The sequence below is a fragment of the Triturus cristatus genome, chromosome 3_2 (assembly GCF_964204655.1).
Source record: "Triturus cristatus chromosome 3_2, aTriCri1.1, whole genome shotgun sequence".
NCBI lineage: Eukaryota > Metazoa > Chordata > Amphibia > Caudata > Salamandridae > Triturus > Triturus cristatus.
The window spans coordinates 262,873,526-262,894,479 of NC_140584.1; positions in this window are offsets into that span (position 1 = coordinate 262,873,526).

The following is a 20,954-nucleotide window of genomic DNA, read 5'->3' on the forward strand; positions in this document are numbered from 1 at the left end:
ATCACTCAACAAGGGAACTACACCAGGAGTGCCCTTCAAAATTTTCCAATGCCTGTGCAGTATCTTAAATAGATCCTGATTAAGCTGTAAATACGTCGCAATAAACGCGAAACACTCCTTATTGGGCATTGTGTTTTTAATTTTTGTTCTTAAAGTGTCAGTTCTCTTGACACGTCTGACTCTACTCAGTGCCTGATTAAGTTCTTGATACTCATATCCCCTATTTTTGAGGCGTTGTAGAGTTTCCTGTGCTTGCTTTTCAAAACGTGTATTATCGCTACAATTGCGACGAACCCGGATCAATTCTCCAAAAGGAATAGCACGTTTATGCTTGCTGAATGGGCACTTTCAAAATGCAATGTGCTGTTCACAGCTGTTTCTTTTCTATACAAAGAAATTTGTAACTTGCTATGCTCTACATTTAGCTCCAGATCTAGAAATTGGATTTTAGTCTTTGACTTGTTTAGGGTAAAGCGTACATTAAATGGATTTTGATTCAGATACTCAAAATATTGTAACAGGTTAATTTCAGAACCTGTCCAAATCATAAAAACATTATCTATGTAACGCCCCCAAAAAAGGACATCTTCTGTCCAAGTTTCTGCACGATGGGACCAAACATAGATCTTCTCCAACCATCATTGACTTAGAGTATATTTGTGACTTGTGTATAATTAGGTGGTGCGGCTTTTGATAACCCCTTGCTGCTGTTTTTTCTGCTCTTTGAACACTTGACCAGGGTGAGCACCATCATTTTGGGATTCGCTTCTGAGGGCTACAAATTAAACTTTAAAAAATGTAAAATAGCCCAACTCAATGTCCTATTTTGGGATATGAGCTTTCAAGTGAAGGAAAAAGCTTGGCAGCTAACTTTTTAGAAAAGTGTGCACTGCTCCAACCTCCCAAAAAATTTACAAATTTACAATCTATACTGGGATTCCTGAATTTTGGTAGAACATACATTTTGGATTACGCAGAAAGGGTTAAACCTTTTTACGATCTCATAAGACCTGATTTTACAGTTAGAGAATGGACACAGGAACACACAAATATCCTTCGCTCCCTACAAACTGACATGATAGTGTCTAAACACTTACAGACACGCGTAAATGTCCGCAACCTCGTGATCCGTATAGTTGCGGGTCTATCAGGGTACACCTAGCTAACATACAATGAAGGCAAAACAGTACTCATAGCATACAAATCACACTTATATACAAACGCTGAGATACGTTTTGCATCCACAGAAAAGATTCTGACAGCAGTACAGACTGCTGTAGTGAGAGAGAGCACTGGCTCAGGGGAAACAAATAATTGTTGTGACTCCAGTATCGGCCTGAGAGGGTGCTACAAAGGCTAGCATTCCAAATGCAAAAGCTTTACAGCCATTACAAAGGCTAGCGTTCCAAATGCAATAGCTTTACACCCAAGATGGATACAATGGGCGAATTGTCTCACCGCATCAGATGTAGATGACAGATACGACCCAAGTCTAAAAAAACAAGCATTTCATTTTTGCAATATGAACAGGAATATCCTCTACCGAATGAAATAATGCCTCTAGATTAGTATGAATACATAATTTACACTGACGGATCTGCTCACCAGGCCACTGGAAGTAAACAGCAATACAGCGCCGCATTTGCGATGGTAAAAGGTCGTATTCAGGACGGAAAGTTCCATCCAAGCTGTACAAAAAAACAGTCTCTAGGAGACTGCATGGCACAGCTGGCCGAATGTAAACCTCTATTACTGGCACTGACAAATATGGATCGAGAATTCCCTACACTAATTGTGTGTGATTCTTTTTACTGTTTACTGTCATACAATGAATATCTTCACCATTGGGGGCAAAATGGGTTTAAAGACTCAAAAGGTGGCACAATTAAGCATATAATGCTATGGGAACAGGTAGTGGAGTTAAAAAACTAACTACCAAGGGCTCACGTGATACACACAGTGAGTCATCAACGTGATGGAGTTCACGTTGAAGGGAATTCATTGGCTGATAAAGCTACAAAGGGGGCAGTACGAATTACGTCCGCAACTGCAATCACTCATTCAAGAATGAAAATAGACGGACAGATAATGATAGCTGTCATTGCTTCACGCAAAGACAATGTGCGGCATTACCGAAAGGTTTTCTACTCAAGTACTCCTACAAGTTCCATTTGCTCAGATTCTCGGAGTGGGGGATAGAGTAATACCAAACATGGATCGCAGATTGGACTTAATATTAGCTGTACATGAGGGTCTGGGCTCTGCACACAAAGGAGTTACGGCAACTGTTTCTTTACTGAAACAACGCTATTGGTGGCCAGGGTTAACGAAGTAGACCAAAGATTATGTCTTAAAATGCAACATCTGTCAACAGATGAAGGGCTCCACCAAAACACGTCCAGCGCAGACACCATTGCTGATATCAGACAGACTACTCGTGTGTGTCAATTTGGACCACTGCGGACCTATACAATCTGATGGGGCCTACAAGTACATCATGGTTGCAGTGGATTCCTGCTCGAGATTCCTATGTGTGTGGCCTCAGCGTTCGGCTGACGCTCGAACTTTTATCAAAGATTTGCGAGTCTTTATAGGGACATACGCAGTTGGCACATTACATTCTGACCATGGCCCCGCGTTTAGCTCTAGGGCTTACAAGGAAGCCATGTGGGTGTTGCACTGCGGTAGTCCTCTCCGTACCACCCGAGGGAAATTTGGTTGTGGAGAGGAAAAACCGGGAATTAAAGCAATCATTAACAGCTAGAGTATTAGGTGTTGGTGGCAGTTGGGTCAATCATTTATATGGGGTACAGCGGGCCTTGAATAACATGCTAAGAAGTTCTTTATGGGGTGCCACTCCTTGTGAGGTCCTTTTTGGGACGAATATGTGGGTACCTAATATCGATTGTGAAGGCACAGTGGCGGATGAAAAACCTGTTGACATCAATAAACGCTTGGCTGTTTTACAGGATCTGAATGAATCCAGAGCACTACAGAGTAATGTACAGGTAAAGCGGACCGCCACTAGGGAAGTCAAATCAGTCATGGCAAGACCAGTCTGGATTCCTAAAATTGGGGATCTGGTCAGAGAAAAGATAGTGGATATAAAAGAACTTGGGCCATCATACAGAAAGCCTGTACCTGTCCTGGCTCCTGAGTAGCCGATGCCCTCCTCTCGCTACTATACAGGCAGTTCAGACAGAAAGACTCATCACGTTTGAAGAGTCACCTATAAGGAACAATGGACTATGCAACAATGCCATGGAACTCGTTCCTCTTGAAAGAGAAATCCAAAATCATAATGAAAGACAAATTTCAATTCGACCTAACACCTCAACAAGAGCCATCTACAAGTTCAACAAAACCTGCTGAGCTGCCTAAAATAGATCGAACTGCATGTGGCTATTTCATCGACTTCTATACCTTTTCATTGGCTCCAAGTGAACCTGAAACAACGCCAGCCCCAATATCTCGTCAAAAGCAAATCAAAGACGTCTTCATTTTTCTTAAAAAGACTTACCTGGTGTCACCTTGGCTAGAACTTTGGATAATCACCGGGATACTTTTCTTTCTTTTCTGGATTGGCTTAGTAACTGTCTTCTGCTTACTTATTGATGGAACTTACCTTCGCCATAGCTCTGCAGCATCAAGAGTAAACTTGGTACTGAAACCTCATGTTTCATCACATCGTGAACAAAGAGACTTGTCATCAGTGAACATTACAGCAGTTCCTATACCTGATGGATAGTATGGGACAATGTTGATTATGATATATTTGGGCCGACCGAACTTTTAAAAATACCTAATTTATTTAAAATTTCCTTAAATTATATCATTACCTTCAGTACATTTTCCGATGATTGGGATTTTGAAACTGTAAACAATATGTTGTCTGATTTAGAACAATCTGCCGCATTTTCTAGCAATGACATGTTAGAAGACACATCAGTTTTAACACCATGTATTGTTATCAACATTATGGTCATCATTTTCTACACAAATCCAGTACCCCTAGGAATGTTTTCACATATCACCAATGGGAACATTGCCCTACACCACCAAAAAGTCGTTGGAAAACTTTTGCACAGAAATCTTCCTATTCATCAGGGTTCAATATTTCTGACCCAACCTCATATTACTGTAAGATTGCACGACATCTGCACAGAAAATTATCCTGACTAACACAAAACAGATTTACTCTGCTTCCTTTATTACCCAACTGTCTGAACAGGGTTTCGACTTATGGATGGACACTATAGACTTAAAATCAGTCTGGAGTTCTAGAGACTGGCAAGTCCAGGGGACAAACGCGCTATTTAGAGCATGCCTCATTCCTCAGCAGATGATATTTCTAAACGATACTGTGCAACAGACTTCCTGCCTTTGGATAGCCAAGAATAAGGATTTGAACACACCTCGGATTCCAACACCATCACATGCCGAGGGTGATTTTACATCACAAGAAGGGATTACAATAAATGACTTTTTACAATACAAAAGATCAGACCCCAATTGGAAGGGATGGTTGGTTTGACCCACAGACACAAACAGATGTCAGGAAAGATTCAGGGTTACCACCGAAGGGTTCAGTACCAATAGGTCAGACCCACGCTATGTACAAAGAGAACATCCAGGGGTGGTGACATCATACAGTTTTGGGAAGTTATGCCTCGATTGGCTAAAAAGTTCAACACTACAACAGGTGAAACAACACTTATCCATACTTACAGAGGATGTGGACCTACTGGATTTTTTATTAGGTACCAGAAAGCCACGCCAAAAACGTTTCTGTTATGCTGTCTATAACAAAATTTGGAAAATCTCCCAACAAGAAGCAGCAGAGAGACTGCGAGAAATAGATAGGATCAATTTAGAAAAGGCGTTAGCCGTAGTTGACAATGGCATGACTATGTTAATTTCCAGGATGTATTCACTGGGCAACATTGTATCTTCTGCTTTTGATGTACTAGAACAAGATTTGTCAATACTACAGCACTGGTAATCACAATTACGTTTTATTATGTTATTGAGCTGGACGCTACAATCATTGCGTGCAGGTTATGTGCCCTGGCGTTTTATCAACAGTACGACAATACAAGAAAATATCAAGCTTTGGGACCTGAACAATGCAGGGACAGGTTGACAATCCCTTTAACAAGTACTGGTCTGTTCCTTGAAAAGGAGATATCCTATAAGGCCAAGATCTCTCTGAAATATCAAAAGACGTATTTTGGAGTTTGACATTCAGAGGGTAGGGGTGTTGAACAGCCATGGTTTCCTCATGAAGTTTGGTGTGAGGTAGAATGTTTAGTTAACGTAGCATAGATATCACAACCATGACATAGACTACCTGAGCAGTGTAAATTATTATATCTAAAAATAAGGAGTGTTATTATTAATCCAATGTGTTCAATGACTTGCAGAACTTCTATGGCACATAGTTCACTTTGTGATATCTCAGGAACTATTTTTCTACCACCTTCTATATTCTGGAGGTGGAGAGTGAGCTCTGGAAAATCAGGTTTGCTACTACACCAGTGGCGGCTGGTGATCTTCGAAAGCGAAGGGTGTAAAAATTGTTGAAGTGTGTTGCATCGCAAGCAAGCGAAGCTAGTGAGCACGACTGTCATTAGGGTGGTTCGGGGGTGGGGTTTCTCCCCCGAGAAAGGTTTGAAACAAGAGTGGGAAAATCTTACATTTTAAAGCAAATTTGATGATTATATAGCAATTGTGATAGTATAGACTTTAAATATTTAAACACATGAACAACACTCCATAGTTTACAGAATTATAATAGTTTAGTTTCTGTAGTGTGCATAGAGCAACAAAAAAGGTTTTTAATCATCTTACCTGTACACACGGTTGTCTTGTCTGTCTACTCTCTGCAGTGCACCTGTAGGACGCTTTCTTCTTACAGTCTTGTTATGACGTTAATAAAGACATTTAATGGTAACGACATAGCTGCTCCATTCTGTAACTTTATAATGGACTTGAGATAACAGTACTTTGTAAACACAAGGAGATGATGGACGGAGCGCTGAAACTTTTCAGACACTCACCCCCAGTCACGGATCAAGGGTTGAATCCATTATCATTCTTTAGCTCACTTTGCCACCCCAGTTCAGACACAGCTATGTGCAAATCAGTCTTGACCCTGTGCTGCATGGGAACAGTCAGGCCTGAACTGCCAAGCCATGTCTTCTCAGGACAGGAAACAAGCATCCTGGGACCGGTTTTGGGGTAACACCCCTCTTCAGCCAGGCTAGCTTGAATCCAGTGGCAAAGTGAGCAAGGTACCCACGTCTGGGCATACACTGCCAACTTAGGGCGAACAAAGCAAACACAAGGAGATGATGGATGGAGCGCTGAAACTTTTCAGACACTCACCCCTACAGATTTAGTTAGTCCTAATGTACATGCTTGCTTTAAGAACCCCAAGGACAGATTTTATAGTTCCATTTTCCGAACTTCCCTTCGTGCCATTTTTTGGACCTGTGTGGTCTGGGCTGTGTGAGTGGGTCAGAGCCGGGTGAGAGGTGATAGAAGAAGGGGAGGGGAGAATAGTGAGGAGCTTTATTCCCAGGCAGCCTCTGAGGCAGACCTTATCTGCTCTGTTATTAAGCTGAACCAATACAATAACGCGCTGGACACAATACATCTGAAATGAGATACCATGACTGAAAGCGCACGAAATATAGGGTCCCTGGTATTGTAACCCTAACCCTGCTTGTGACCCTTCCAGAGAGCTCAGACTGATATTTATCATATCAGTCCTTGCGCGCGCTGAGGAGTAGGTGAACCGGACGGAAAAATGCAGGTGTACTCACCGTAGTAAGCTGACATGAGGCATTCTGCAAGAGATTGACCCGGGAACAACTCATTGCCCCTGCCATCTGCCAAAGAGCTTTTCCAATTACTTTGCAATCGTGGCGGTTGTGCAAACTTGTAAAAGACCAGCAATATTTCAACAAAAAAGGCAGATTGATGATTACACTTCTCCAGACCGACACTGCGCTTTGCTTGTATTGTATGCAGTAAATGTAAAGCTAGCCATGATGATTCTTGTTAACTCTAAAAAGAAACAGGCGTTGTCAAAATCAAAATATAGGCCTGCCGTTGGCTTTCAGCTGGGCCTCACGTAAAATCTATGTATACATTTTGAAGGCAGCCCTCTTTATTCCCTCAAATTACGTTAATGACTCCCACTCAGCAACTCCGAGTGCCAGAGCCATTCGGTCAGGGGACTGCGAGCTGAGGTCACACCACATCAGGTCAGGAGCTGCTGAGCTGAGTGAGGCTGCTTTCCACTCTTCGCCGTGCTCAATGCCGTTGCTGGTGGTACTGCACACAAAAAGGGAGGAGGAGCAAGGAGCAGAAATTGCCAGTCACTGCTTGGCCATGCAGTGATTGGCCACCGTTGCGGCGTGGACCTGATTTTCCCAACCCCCCGCTGCCTGTGGCACCACAGGGCAAGAGGCCTAAAACCCATTCTCCTAAGCCAACCCAGGTGATACTCTCTTGCTGGTAAAGCATGAGAGCAGCGCCAGGATTGGCTTGGTCAGTCTAACCCAGCGCTCATTAAGAGTCTGGAGGGCTGGTGCTGTAATAGGCTCACTAATTGCACAGGGTGAGAGGCATCTAGACTCCAGTGTACATGTCAGCTGGTCGCCGAAAGGCAGCCAGCCAACCTGACATGCTCACTTGTGTGCAGTCAGTGTGCATAGCATTCATGGAGTGCTGCTGATGTCAATGTCAAGTCCCACCCCTGCATGCCTCGTAACCTCACTCTTCTTCTTCAGTGCCGCCAGGCCCGGCCATGGCTGAAAATAAAATGCTGTGGCCCGAAACACAAATTATAAATTTATTTATTTCATTCAGTGGGGCACTACATGAGTTAGGGGCAAATAAACGCCCCAATAGAAGACCCACCAGACTTGAAACAATAGGACACACTTAGAAAAAGAAACTCAGCACTCTCAAAATGAGGCAATTTAATTTATCAATATACTTTCAAAATTAGGCAAATTAATTTATCAATGCACTGTCAAATGAAGTAAATGCCTTTATTAATGCACCACTTTTAAGAGGAAGACAAAATATATTTATTACTGCACTTTCCCAGATGTCAAATGAAGAAAGCAAATATATATCTATATAAGATATATATATCCTGTCCTAAGTATAGGCGCCTATGGTTGACTCGTAGATGAGTCTTTCTTCACTATCTATTCACCAGTATTTATAGTCAGCTGGGCCGTTAGCATGTCATGTGATCAAGACAGTGTTTCACTGTCGAAACGCGTAATGCTGATATTTCAAAGAATGCTGATAACTTGAATACAATAAACTGCACTTGAAGAAAGAACACGCTGTGGTCCGTACCTGCTTCCTTGGGGGATCCCGGGCATAACAGGAATTTGTAATCTCATATATATATATATATAATACTACCTACTGGCGGTCGCCAGTAGGTAGTTATAGTTAGGACCAAGTTTCCATAGGAAGAGCATTTTTTGTTTTGCTTATAACTTTGGCATCGTTTGATGAATCTTCATGAAATTTTCCAAACAAATTCTTTGTTTATAGCACCTCCTATGTGGAAAGTGTGGGGGTGATTCATCAAGGGGGGGCTGAGACAAAAGGGGGGTCCCAAAACGTGTTTTCTCCATGTTAATTTTCATAGGAAACTTTAGACAAGGCTACAGGTCGAACGGGTGAATGGAATTACCCCACATTTGGCAGGCAGAAGGGTCTTGGTCTAGAAAGCATGCCTTTGGTTATTTGGTGTAAATCCGTTCCGTAGTTTTGGAGAAATATTGAAATTTACAGATATCGATATTTGGGCATTCTGCCATCTGATTAGCTGAGGCGTTACAAGCACGAGCTTGCTGCTTATTGGTTACTAGGAAGTCTTGGCCGCCATTTTGTGATTCCATTGAAGCGAGTAAGGGGGAAAAAGGGCGAAAAGAGTAGGAAACAGGAGGATAGGAGCACTGTAACCTCTGTGGTGAAGTGCGAAGCGAAGTAGTCACACCTACCGGTCTGAAAGTGCGGTGTTGCTCAGAGTGACATGGTGCTGAGATGAGATGGTGCTACAGTCGGGTATGAAACCTAGAGCCTAAACCGGGAGGTCATTGCTGTAAAGTGATGTGCTCTGGTGTTTGTAGGATACCTGTGGAAGTAGTGTTAGTAGGAGTTTATACCATACAGGGAGTGGGAAGCGAACTACTGAGCTCTACCGTGCATTTATACTATACCGGAAGTGGGAAGGGAAGTACTACGCCTACCGGTGTAAAGACTCGGGCATCAAACCGAGCTGATTGTTGTAAAGTGATGGGCTGTGGGCGCTGTAGCATACTGGCCGCTGTAGTATAACTGTAAGTAGTGTTAGTATGCGTTTATACTATACAGGGAGTGAGAAGCGAACTACTCACCCCTACTGGTCTGAAGACTCGGGGATTAAACCATGAGCTCATTGCTGTAAAGTGATGTGCTCTGTGTACTATTTCAATGTAAGTCATAGTACAATGTTAGTATGTAATTATACTATAATGTAAGTATGTAATGTTAGAATGTAGGGCTGTCATGAGGGGAATCTTGGGGAGTTTGTACACGGTGCTGGAGAAGACGGATGCCTTGGTGTCTGGTCCTGTTGGTGGCTGTTTAAGCTGTCTTCTTTTCCTGCAATAAATCTACTTATTGGATCCACTGCTGTCTTCCTGTTCACTACATAAATTTGGCGACGAGCGGGAGAAGGTGAAAAGAAGGCAGCACTCACCAAGATTTTGCGCATGCTTGCGTTGTGCTGAAGACCCATTTTCTTGGTGAATCTGTTTCTACTCATCCCAGGGTCGTCGGCTGATCGAACTATGTGATCCTACCTCTGGTAGGATTTATATTTTTTGATTTTGGGCTTCCTCTGCCTCTTCACTACACTCTGGTTGCTGTACCACACGTGTGCAAGTAGTGTTAGTATGCGTTTATACTAATTCTGTAGTTATGCATTAAACAAAGCATCATGGTCCCATGGAGTGCCACCTCCCAGGCGCAGGTCATACAATGTCCCGGGGTGTGCAAGCGCTGAACATTTATGTTTGCTATTACAGGGCGGGAGCATTGGTTGCACCCTGTGATAGTAAATTCTTGTTTGCCTCATTGAAGCGAGAGGAGGAAAACCTGGTATTGTTTCAATAAAGCGGAACCGGATGGTAAAAATGGAGACAAAAAACATGAAGCGGGGTCTCATCCATTCATTTGAATGAGCACACTGGTGGGTAATGTTCCGGTCCAATCCTATTATTATATTGCGGGGTCTCTGCAGCACTGGGATCTTAATCTAACATGTAAATTAGGCGCGGGAGGGCACAGAGACGTTCCACAGACTATGGGATCGACACCTCCCCGGGTATTGTTTATGAATTGTACGGGGGGCTTCAAGGCCAAATCAAGACCGGCGATTGGCAACCTCCGGGGCTTTATTTAAATATGCAGGGTGGGCCTCGCCAGTCCTTGAATCCTCGGTGGCCCTAGGCAGTGCCTTATTGGTTCTGAAATCACACGGGCAGTACTCATGGTGTTATAAAGTGATACACTCATAGAACTCTTGCCGTTGTTCAATTACCTAGGTTTCATTTATGTAATAGTCTGTTGGTTTATATTTGGTAGGTGCACCGGAAAATTAAACAAAATTTCCCTTATAACCTACTATCAACCGCCGATTTTCACAATAAACTACAGACAAGTGTTGTCAGAAAAAGAAGACCCATACACTCAGTTATTTATTGGTAAAAAAATATAACTTTTATTAACACAACACAAATAAATGGAAATGGAACTTTATTAGAACAACAGTAAAACATGAAAGAAGTGGGTGGGACTCCTCCGGAAGCAGCATACAAAAGACAAAAAAAAACATAAGTATGTGTGCCATGTCTAAGAGAAAAAGTAAGGTAGTGAGAATGAACGGAGGAAAGTGAGAATGGGACAGAGAGCGAGTGGGTGGAAGGGAGAAGGGGAGGGAGAGTGAAAAGAACAGAGGGAGGAGGAGACAGAGTGCCGGTCTACTGCACCCAGCCCTCACTGTTCACCTCCCGTAGCCCGTGTGTCTGGGACGCTTGGGTCCGCGAGAAAGAGTATGGTCCAGCAAGTCCTTAAAATGAAACAGAGATATGAATGAGGCCAGAGATTACATTATTATCTATGGCAACATCGCTTGCCTGCACCTGTGCACCCAGGCTGCTGCACCCCAGCCCCTTTCTTCACTCTGTGCTCAATTGCAGTTCCTGCGTGCCGAGGCTTGACTGCTCACCTGCCACAACCGGTGTGTCCAAGGACGTGCCGGTGCGAGCTCCAACTCTGGGATGCCGCTATCAGGGTGGCCCAGCAGGTCTATGGTCGGGGACAATGTCTTGATACCACGGTGGAAGGCGTCAGAATGCCCAGGGCATCATCACGGGGTGAGCACCCGCTCTACCCATTTTGGCTCCACTAACCCAGTGTCTGAAAAGGGAGAAAAAATATAATGTTGGAAATGTTTTGAGGTAAATGAAGGTTTCTTTCAACGTTAATAGAGTACACCAGTTGAGTGCATCCTTCCTTCTTGAAGTACGATCTTCGAACTGTTAGTGGTAATCGTGGTTCAAAGAGGAGTTGGAGTGCATGAGAATACACAAGGTTAAATAATAATATGTTATTCCAACGTTCGCATACAAAGGAACAGGGCGCATGCTAGAAGTATAATGTGCGTGTGTAATGCAGTGGCGCAAGTCTGTGTGCATGTACACTTAGTAATCAGCTCACTACAGTGCCCCAAAAGCCAATGCCATGTGTCTGTAGGGCAGCGCTGCCTGCTGGCTCAGGCTTACAGTACGGTCCAGCAGGTCCTTAGAATGAGACAGAGATGTAACTGAATGAGGTCAGAGATCACATCGGTACGCAGGGTAACATTGGTGGTTTGCACCTTTGCACACAGGCTGATGCACGCCACCCCTCCCGCAGCACTGCGCTCAACACGTGTCTGTAGGGCAGCAGTGCCCGATGGCTCAGGCCTACAGTACGGCCCAGCAAGTCCTTAATATGAGACAGACATGTGACTGAATGAGGTCATAGAACACATTATTAAGCAGGGCAATATCACTTGTTTGTACCTGCGCACCCAGGCTGATGCACCCCACTCCTCCGGCAGAATCGTGCTCAATTGCAGCCCCTGTGCACCCAGGCCCCACTGCTCACCTGCTGTCATTGTTGTGTGTCCATACACGACGGGCAGCAGTGTTCACAATTCAGGTGCAGTGTTGATTGCGACGATGGTGTACACCTCATGGATCCCTTTTTTTTTTGCGCATTGTGATGTGAGGGGTGGATGAGGCCATATCACCTGAGGCAGTGTAGAAGAACTGGGACTTGTGGCCTCGTCGTTATCCTATTTATACATACGCAAAGTCGGCTGGGCTTGCGTACGCCAGGCGAGCGTAGGGGTGTGAATAATAGTTGCGGGGACCTGGGCGTTGTTCAGTTCCTGCCTGGCCAGGAAGTGTACTTATGTGTGTTTCTGTTGCAGTTTTGACGTCGCAGAATGTGCAATTTACATTAATGTAGCATGTACCAGGAGGGCGGCAACTATCGCTAATGAGATGCTGTTCGAAATCATTGAATGGCCAACATCACATGTAGTTGTCATGGTTGTGGATATGCGCAGACACTCATGTCAATGGTGTGCGGTATTATTGAAAGTGTTGCTATCGCGAAGCGCACACATGTGAATGTGCTCGGATGGAGGGAGGATCAGCAGTGAGGCTACGTCATAAATAGTGAAAATGTTCATTATAGTCAAGCAATGCATGCCAAATGTGAATCTGAAAGTCTCACATATGACACACTACTATACTGGTAAAGCCTGACAACAGAGAATACAGCAATGGAAATTTACACATTACTGTTTACTGTTTGTCACATGTGATCTAGAATGTGCACTCTGCCTGTGGCTGATGATACCCCTTCGGGCCAGCAATACCCAGGCCGAAAGGCAGCACAATAATGTCCACATACACACACACACACCAGGGGCATTGTGTAACACACATTTGATTTTTGATGTAACGTTTGAGATGCATGGCGATCACACGTGAAAGGCTAATGTACAGACCAATATTGATCAAGATGATCGTTGCATGTTGTGTGTAGTAGAAGATATGTGTACACAGCAACAAAAAAAAATCAAAAATGCTCTCTAAGCAGAAGGGGTGTGTCTCATCAAACGCTGTTGAGAGAATGACTAAAATGGGTGGGGTCCTCCAACTGTTACAATGGGAAATGTTATGAACTAATCAAATGCTTTTTTTTAAGGTCACATGGCAATCATGCATCGAGGGCGCAAGGCCGCACCCGACAAGATTTTGAGAAAATATATTTATCATAATATAAGTTTATTACAGTTAGAAATATATAAATGTTTTAAATATTTTAGATTATCGCTTGCTCTTATATACAGTTTAAAGTTATTTAGATATAGTTTTGAGACATAAAAAACGAGGGAATGGCGTACCCGGCGCGACACCATACGTCTATGACTTAACAAAGGGCCTGGCAGTGTGCACTCGTTGCATACGCAACGTGCAGCGGGAACGACCCCATACGTACATGACGTAACGCGTTGCTTGGTATTGCGTACCCATCGGATACCTATGTAGCTTGGTACATAACCGGTATGGGAGCGCAGTTTTCTAAAAAAAAAAAAAGATATACATATTTTTGGGGGAAGATATAAAACATGACTTAATTTTTAAAGTTAAAAAAAAGAAGCATAATAGAGTTCCAAAATATTACAAAAAAATAGAAAAATATAGGTTTTATTAACATTAAAATATGAAATTAACATTTAAAAAACCTTCGAAATTCACTGAAAAAACCATAGGTTTTACAGACGTTATAGTTAGGAATTAGCATTTAAAAAAACTTTGAAATTCACCAAAAAAACCATAGGTTTCAGGGACGTTATAGTTAGTTGGACATTTGACTCATAAAACCAGAGAAATTTGCCTGTTATAGTTAGTTGAGCTAACTATAACTGGCGCACCCGCAATGCACTGCTGTTGATGTCATATATTACGTCACTCATGACATGGTCAGTGACATCACTGGTGACATCTCAAATGACATCACTGATTACATCATCCACGTGATAATCTGATGCACATACCGATGCCCTAATATAAACTTTGATACACCCATTCTAAAATGCAGACTACAATTTTTGAAACTATACACACAACAATGCCATATACTACATATCACTCACTGTTTCCTAGGTCTACACACACATCCAGTCACTTATACATGTAGTTTCTCATCAATACAGTAGTATAATATGCACTCATACATCTATACATGCAGTCACACTCCGCTGCTCATCCATAGAGTTACTCACACACCTAGTCAGTAATGCAAAGAATCAATGACATATCCTTTTACTCATGTATACAGTTATACACACCAAGTCCATTATTTATAGACACACCATATCACTTATTTATATTTACTGTCTTATACAATTACTGATACAAGCAGACACTCATTTATACACAAACTCTTCAAATAACTTACTCTCATGTATAGCCATTTATATACTCCAACACTCACATATAGTGCCTTAAAACATATGTAGTTAGTCACACATGTACCACTGAGACATTCATTCACTCACCAACACACCCATACACACAGTAACTCATCCATACAGCCCTTCCCATATGCGCTTTTGAATCCATACAACCAGTGAATCACCCACTCAGACATCTATACACAGAGTCATACACCCCCCCCCACCCACCCATACAGACATTCAGGGACGCATACAGATACTCAGACAACAAATCAATAACCCATATAGATTCTCATGTAGCTATTCAGCAACCCATGCAGTTGCTTACACACCAACTGAGAGACTAATACAGAATTTCACACAGTGTAGTCCCTAACCCATGCATTCAGTAAGACATGTTCAATCACTCACTTATACAGTCAGTCACGCACCTACTAAATAATCCCTTCAGGCACTTGTAAATGCATTCATTCTTCACTACACCTTGGCATAGATATATATGAAAAATATTTAAACTTTACAGAACATACATTCACTGGATGATGTCATCAGTGATGTCATTTGAGATGTCATCAGTGATGTCATCAGTGATGTCCCTGACCATGTCATGAGTGATGTAATATGTGACATCATCAGCAGTGCATTGCGGGCGCGCGAGTTATAGTTAGCTCAACTAACTATAACAGGCGAATATATCTGGTTTTATATGAGTCAAATGTCCAACTAACTATGTTCCTGAAACCTATGTTTTTTTAGTGAATTTCAAAGGTTTTTTAAATGCTAATTCCGAACTATAACGTCTGTAAAACCTATGGTTTTTTCAGTGAATAAATATATATATATACACACACACAAAGCAAGAAATCAAAACTTTGAATACATCACAGATGGAGTGTCCTTCAACATTCTGGCCAGCATGACTGGGGAATCCTCACAGTCAGGCAGAAATCTCGATCGGCATCACAAAAAGTCCCTGGGCACCGTGTCCGTTCCACAGGCAAGCTTCTGTCAGAAAGCCAAGAGTCCTCGTCTTTAATACCTTTACTCAACTCAAGGAGAGATTTATAGAAACCTCTCCCCCCTTCCTTTGGTTGCAAAATCAAAGCTGGCCACACCAGTCTGCATTGAGGTCACCCACAGGAGCTGGCAAGGCTCCAATATTTGCTCCGAGGCAGGACAGTATATTCCTCTCTCACACTTGTGAACAAAATCAACTGCACATAGTAGTACTAATTTATTTCGATCAATTGATGATCTTTCACATAAGAAAGCAAAACAACTCACATCGTACAATAAATACATATATAAAAAAGTATCAGGGATAATGTAATTAAAAACACATCATACAAACAGTAGAATTTTGGTCTAGGTTAAAAAGATAAAACAGGGAGGATTTGGTCAGACTACAAATCAATTGAGTTAACCTCTTACACAGTCGCAAAAATTCATATCGGTTCCATCACGGAAAGGCACCTGTTTTGTTGAAGCTAAAATATTTTTGGGCGGACAAAGGTTAAAAAGTCGCTCCTTCCAACAGGTGTCAATATATTGGTTCCTGATTGACAGATATCTGCTTAATCCTAATGCGCCAAGCATATAAGAGGTTTCTCGTTATTGTAAGCACAAGCTTACAATAATAATAATTTGGGGAGAGGGTGTGGTCCGTCGGCTGCGCTACCGCCTCTGGTGCAGGAAACAAGGGTTTGAGCCTCGAGGTCGTGTCCATCCACATCCTGTGATTCTGGGCAAATCACTTAATCTCCCCGTGCCTGAATGTGTAATGTAAATACGGTGCTATGTAAAGCGCTCCAATACCTTCGGGTCGAGTTCGCGCTATATAAATATGCAACAAAAAAAAAACAAAAAAACAACAACAAAAAAACATAAAAAGCTATTTGCTAGTGCCAGATCTGAGTATCCATAGGGCATCTGCTGATCGTTTGAAGGGCAGGAGGCGGCATGCAGGGGTTATCCATCTTTTTCTAATGCATGGGTAATAAGGGCAAATGAACATGAAATGTTCGATTGATTCTGCACTTAAACTACACAAAGGGCACAGTGGGGTTAAAGATACATTTTTCCATTTGCTTTTGGTGGCATTCAGTGGTAAGACCATAACCCTAAATTGTAAGTAAAGTGCACGTGCATGAGGAGGTTCCATTTCATCCATAAGAGTTTCATACTAAAAACAATGTTTACAATCAAGGAATCTATCAGTTAAGGTACCTGGTGCAGTTTTGTTAAAAAAACGAGATCAGTGTAGTCCCAAAATCTATTTTTTAAATGAGGGAGCACTTTGACGGTCATGGATTTAGAGTTCTCCCACAGTGCCCCCAGCCCCAATTTATACAACGACTGCTTAACCTCCTTAAACCAACACAGTCGCCCAACTTGTTTTTTAAGGGTAAGTAGTTTGTCTACTGCTTCCCTGAACGGAATCTGGGTATTACTGGTCCACAAGTCTTACCAAGAACACTAGAACCTTCAAAACTGCAATGAATGAAATGTGCTTTAGCCCTAAGTCAAGACGTACCGGAAGCAGTGGTGTATGTGTTGGTAAATTTAGGATTGTTCGTATGAATTTATTTTCCAACACCTCAAGTTGTTTCAGATGCTCCAAGCCTCACAGTTCAGTGCCATACAGGGTGGCTCCCTACCCTCTCGCCCTATAGATTTCGATTGCAGGGGAGATTGGGCGGAAAACAGATTGCTTACGTTTCTTGGCAATAGCGCTATCTGCATGCTGGAATGCATGTGTGCTCCTTTGAATCTGGGGTGACCATGTCAGGTTACTAGTTAGCCTAACTCCCAAAAAGTCAAAAACCTTAACCTGTTCTATAAAGTTTTGGGCCCGCCGCAATTTCCCTTTATAAGGTTTATGTGGTTTAAAAGCCATAAACTTAGTTTTGGAGCAGTTGATTTCAAGACCCCGATCATTACATGCTGCCATGAACCTCTTCAGTACATTCTGAATGCCCATTGGGGTTTTAGAAATAAGCAGCGTGTCGTCTGCAAAGAGAAGGGAGGGGATTTATCTACCTGCTAGTTTGGAGGATCCCCCTACAGTCATATAGGTCATTGATGGGCCCATTCATATATAGAGTAAACAGGCTTGGGGCCTGTGACTTACAGTGGGCTTTCCTTCCCTCTGTAATGTCTCCACTAATTCATTTCTTTACAGCAGAGATTAACTCTGTTCTAGCTTGTCTTCAGGCCTTGTTATACCATGGTGCGTCACTCCGCCTGTTTATGTTAATTGTGTCTGTCTGCAAGAGTGGCGTTTTATACTCTTTAATAGAGTGGAGTAGCTAGTCATGAAACTTGCATCATTAGGGAAGGAATATCCCAGAGTGATAATGGTTTGAGCTACCTCTATATAGATGTTGGATAGTGTCTTCACATCTAAGGCCACTGGGACCATGTGAACCTCCTGTTATTATTTGAGGTGACCACAGGGGCTGACACTGGGCTGATATGGTTTGTTAAAATAGGAGTACCGACTAGACCCATGCCAAGTGCATTATGATCGCTGTCCTGTCTCTCTATGACAGCCATGTCATATACTTTAGACCATAGGTCTGCATCAACCAAGATGTAATCTATCCTACTCTGCGCATTCACCCTTTTGTAAGTAATAGTCGTGTCCTGGTCCAAGCACGACCCCCATTACAGCCACAAACTCTATGAGTAAGTGTGAAAGACAATACTTGTTGGCTGACCTTTGTACATCTTTTTTTTTTATAGGGGGTATCTGCAGTCTTTTTATGCCTCTAGCCAGCTCTTCCTCCTGAACAATATCCTGTGCATAGTCCATGGGTTTGCAAGTAACATTAAAGTCCCCAGCAAATATGAGGTGATGCTCCTTTCTGGAGCTCTCAAGGAAGTTGGATAACGTTGAGACTGTGTTTGAGAGCTTATGCTGCCATCCAACACTACATATTCAGAAACTGTTTTACTCTGTGCTGTTAAGTGCTGTGAAGAATGAAAACATTCCCATCCTGTAGCTGCAAGAAAGCACAAAATGAAGTTGTGCACACAAAATGTAGTCAATGATCATCATATTACTCATTGTATTACACCACCCCTTTACTACACAAGATTGTAATCTAGGACTTGACCAAGTGCATGTCTGCTTTTCTAAAGCACATTTGCATGTATGTTTCTTAAAGTTTTGAAGTCTCTTTAGAACATTTGGGCACATGTGGAGGAGTTCAGCCTCTCTGCGATATCAGAATATCAGGAAATATAGCGGCGAGGGAGCCACAGCCATTGGTGTGCCAGCATGTTCAGGCTGGGTGTTGCTGTATCTACTATGCGATTGTCCTGTGATGTGACATGCCAGATGTGCTGAGTGTAGCTGGCGGAGTCGTGCTGGCCTCTATGTGTGAGCGTACAGAAGGTGACAATGTCTTCTTTTCAGCTTGGTGTCATCATGTTCGGGATGCTGGCTCTCAGGTAGAGCTCAGGTCAGTAGCATTTGGCTCACAGGAGTGACAGGCCACCGCCCGGGATGCAACCTGCAGATCAGATACAGGACTGTGGAGCGAAGAGGGCTCACTAAAGTGATGAGCCACCCCACAGGGTGCCTCTCCCAGCTTCATACACCAACCTCACGACGGAAGTACTTAATCAACTGGGACGCTCGAGTATTCAACTTCCAGTTGGCTGGCCGTAGAGTGTCATCTCCGGTCTCAGTCTGACTTAGACCTAAGGCGGCAAAGCACACGGGATCTCTGGCTGTGGTGGTGCATAGCAGGGTTTCAGTATGCCAGGCAACCTGCCTCCTTCTAAGCAAGGTTCAGCAGAATAGATCTCATCGGCGAGCATAGGGATTTAGCCCTACCCCATTAAATGAAGATAGACATGGAGTCTGCCGCTGGTCTGGTTCTTACTCTACATAGGTGTGCAGAGATTATTCAAGCTAAATACTGAACACTGAACATGTGAGAGGGGCTTGCATATAGCCAGTGCCTTTGACAGATGACATTTCCAAACTATATTCAAAGATAGTCAACACTTTTGTGAGGAGCCCAACCTTGCAGAGTGTATTTCTCTTTGAAGCAGATACATCTCCAAGGCACTCATGTGAGGGTGAAACTGTCCCTATGCCTTTTGTGTCTTACAGGCAGAGCGTTCCTGACTCCAGCACAAAACACAGGATAAGGGGATGGGTATAGAGCAGTCTTTGCTATGAGGGACGCGTCATTTGGACAGACACCCGGACAAAGCCTTTGTCCATGAGTTACTCTATGTCACATCATGTATTGACCTGCTGAAACAGTTTTGGGGTTAAGCCTGAGGCCTAAAGGTAATTTCTGGGAATGTAGTGTTAAATCATTAGAGGTTTAATAAATACAGCCTATAAATTCCATCTCAAATGTCTGCTTGTGTCACTGAGGGGCATCTTGAACCTTTTCACCCAAACACAGCCTAGTATTCCACATTCCAGCTTCAAACATCATGAAGCTGTATACGATATGAAAAAAGATTCTGTGATCTTGCCAAATACTTACCTTTGCAACTTTTCTCAATGCTGTTGCACCAATTACCAGATGGTTTGCAAGTGGTGTGCTTCCACCAAGAAAAAAAGTAATAACTTTCCCCAATGGCTTTGGTAACAGTTTTGATTAAAAGACATCTTGATGGTGGCACCGCTTAAAGATTTGTGCAGTTTTTGTCTCTCAAAGGGTGTGTCTCCTCTTCTTCGTTGCATTATATTCTCCGTTCCTCAAAGCATATCTCCTGCACACCGTTTTAATGCTCCTATTGTACAGCCACTTGGGATATATTTTTAGAAAAATCAGGGCAAGCATAGGATATAGCAATCAGCATATGTGCACGGCAGGTTCAGTATTTGGGACAGGAGGTCAGGCACGATCCGAGCTAACATTAGGATGAACAGAGGTTAAGGCCTAGATTTTGAAAACTGTCACGGAACGCAGCTCAGACGCCAAAGAGGCTGCGCTGCGGTGCTTGACAGAGAGAGATCAGGCGATATGGCTCTCTCCTCCCCTCTCCCTAGCGCCGGCGCTGATTCCGCTGCCGTGCGCGAGGCACACACCTTAGCGCCATAGTGCTAGGGTGCGTGCCTGAGACTAGCACAGGTTTTGTGCAGGAAGGGTACCCTTCCTGTACAAAATACGATGCCTAGAAACACTACAAAGCTTTTCCTACTTTGTATGTGTGCTGCACAGTGCAGCATGCACGCAGAGTGGGAAAATAAAGGAGAAATTAAAACATTTTGGCCCAGATTCTGAAAACTGTCATGGAACACTGCGCAACCCCCAAAGAGGGTGCTCTTCGCTGCGTGACAGGGAGAGAACAGGAGAGCGCCATTTTCACAGAGATATAGCAC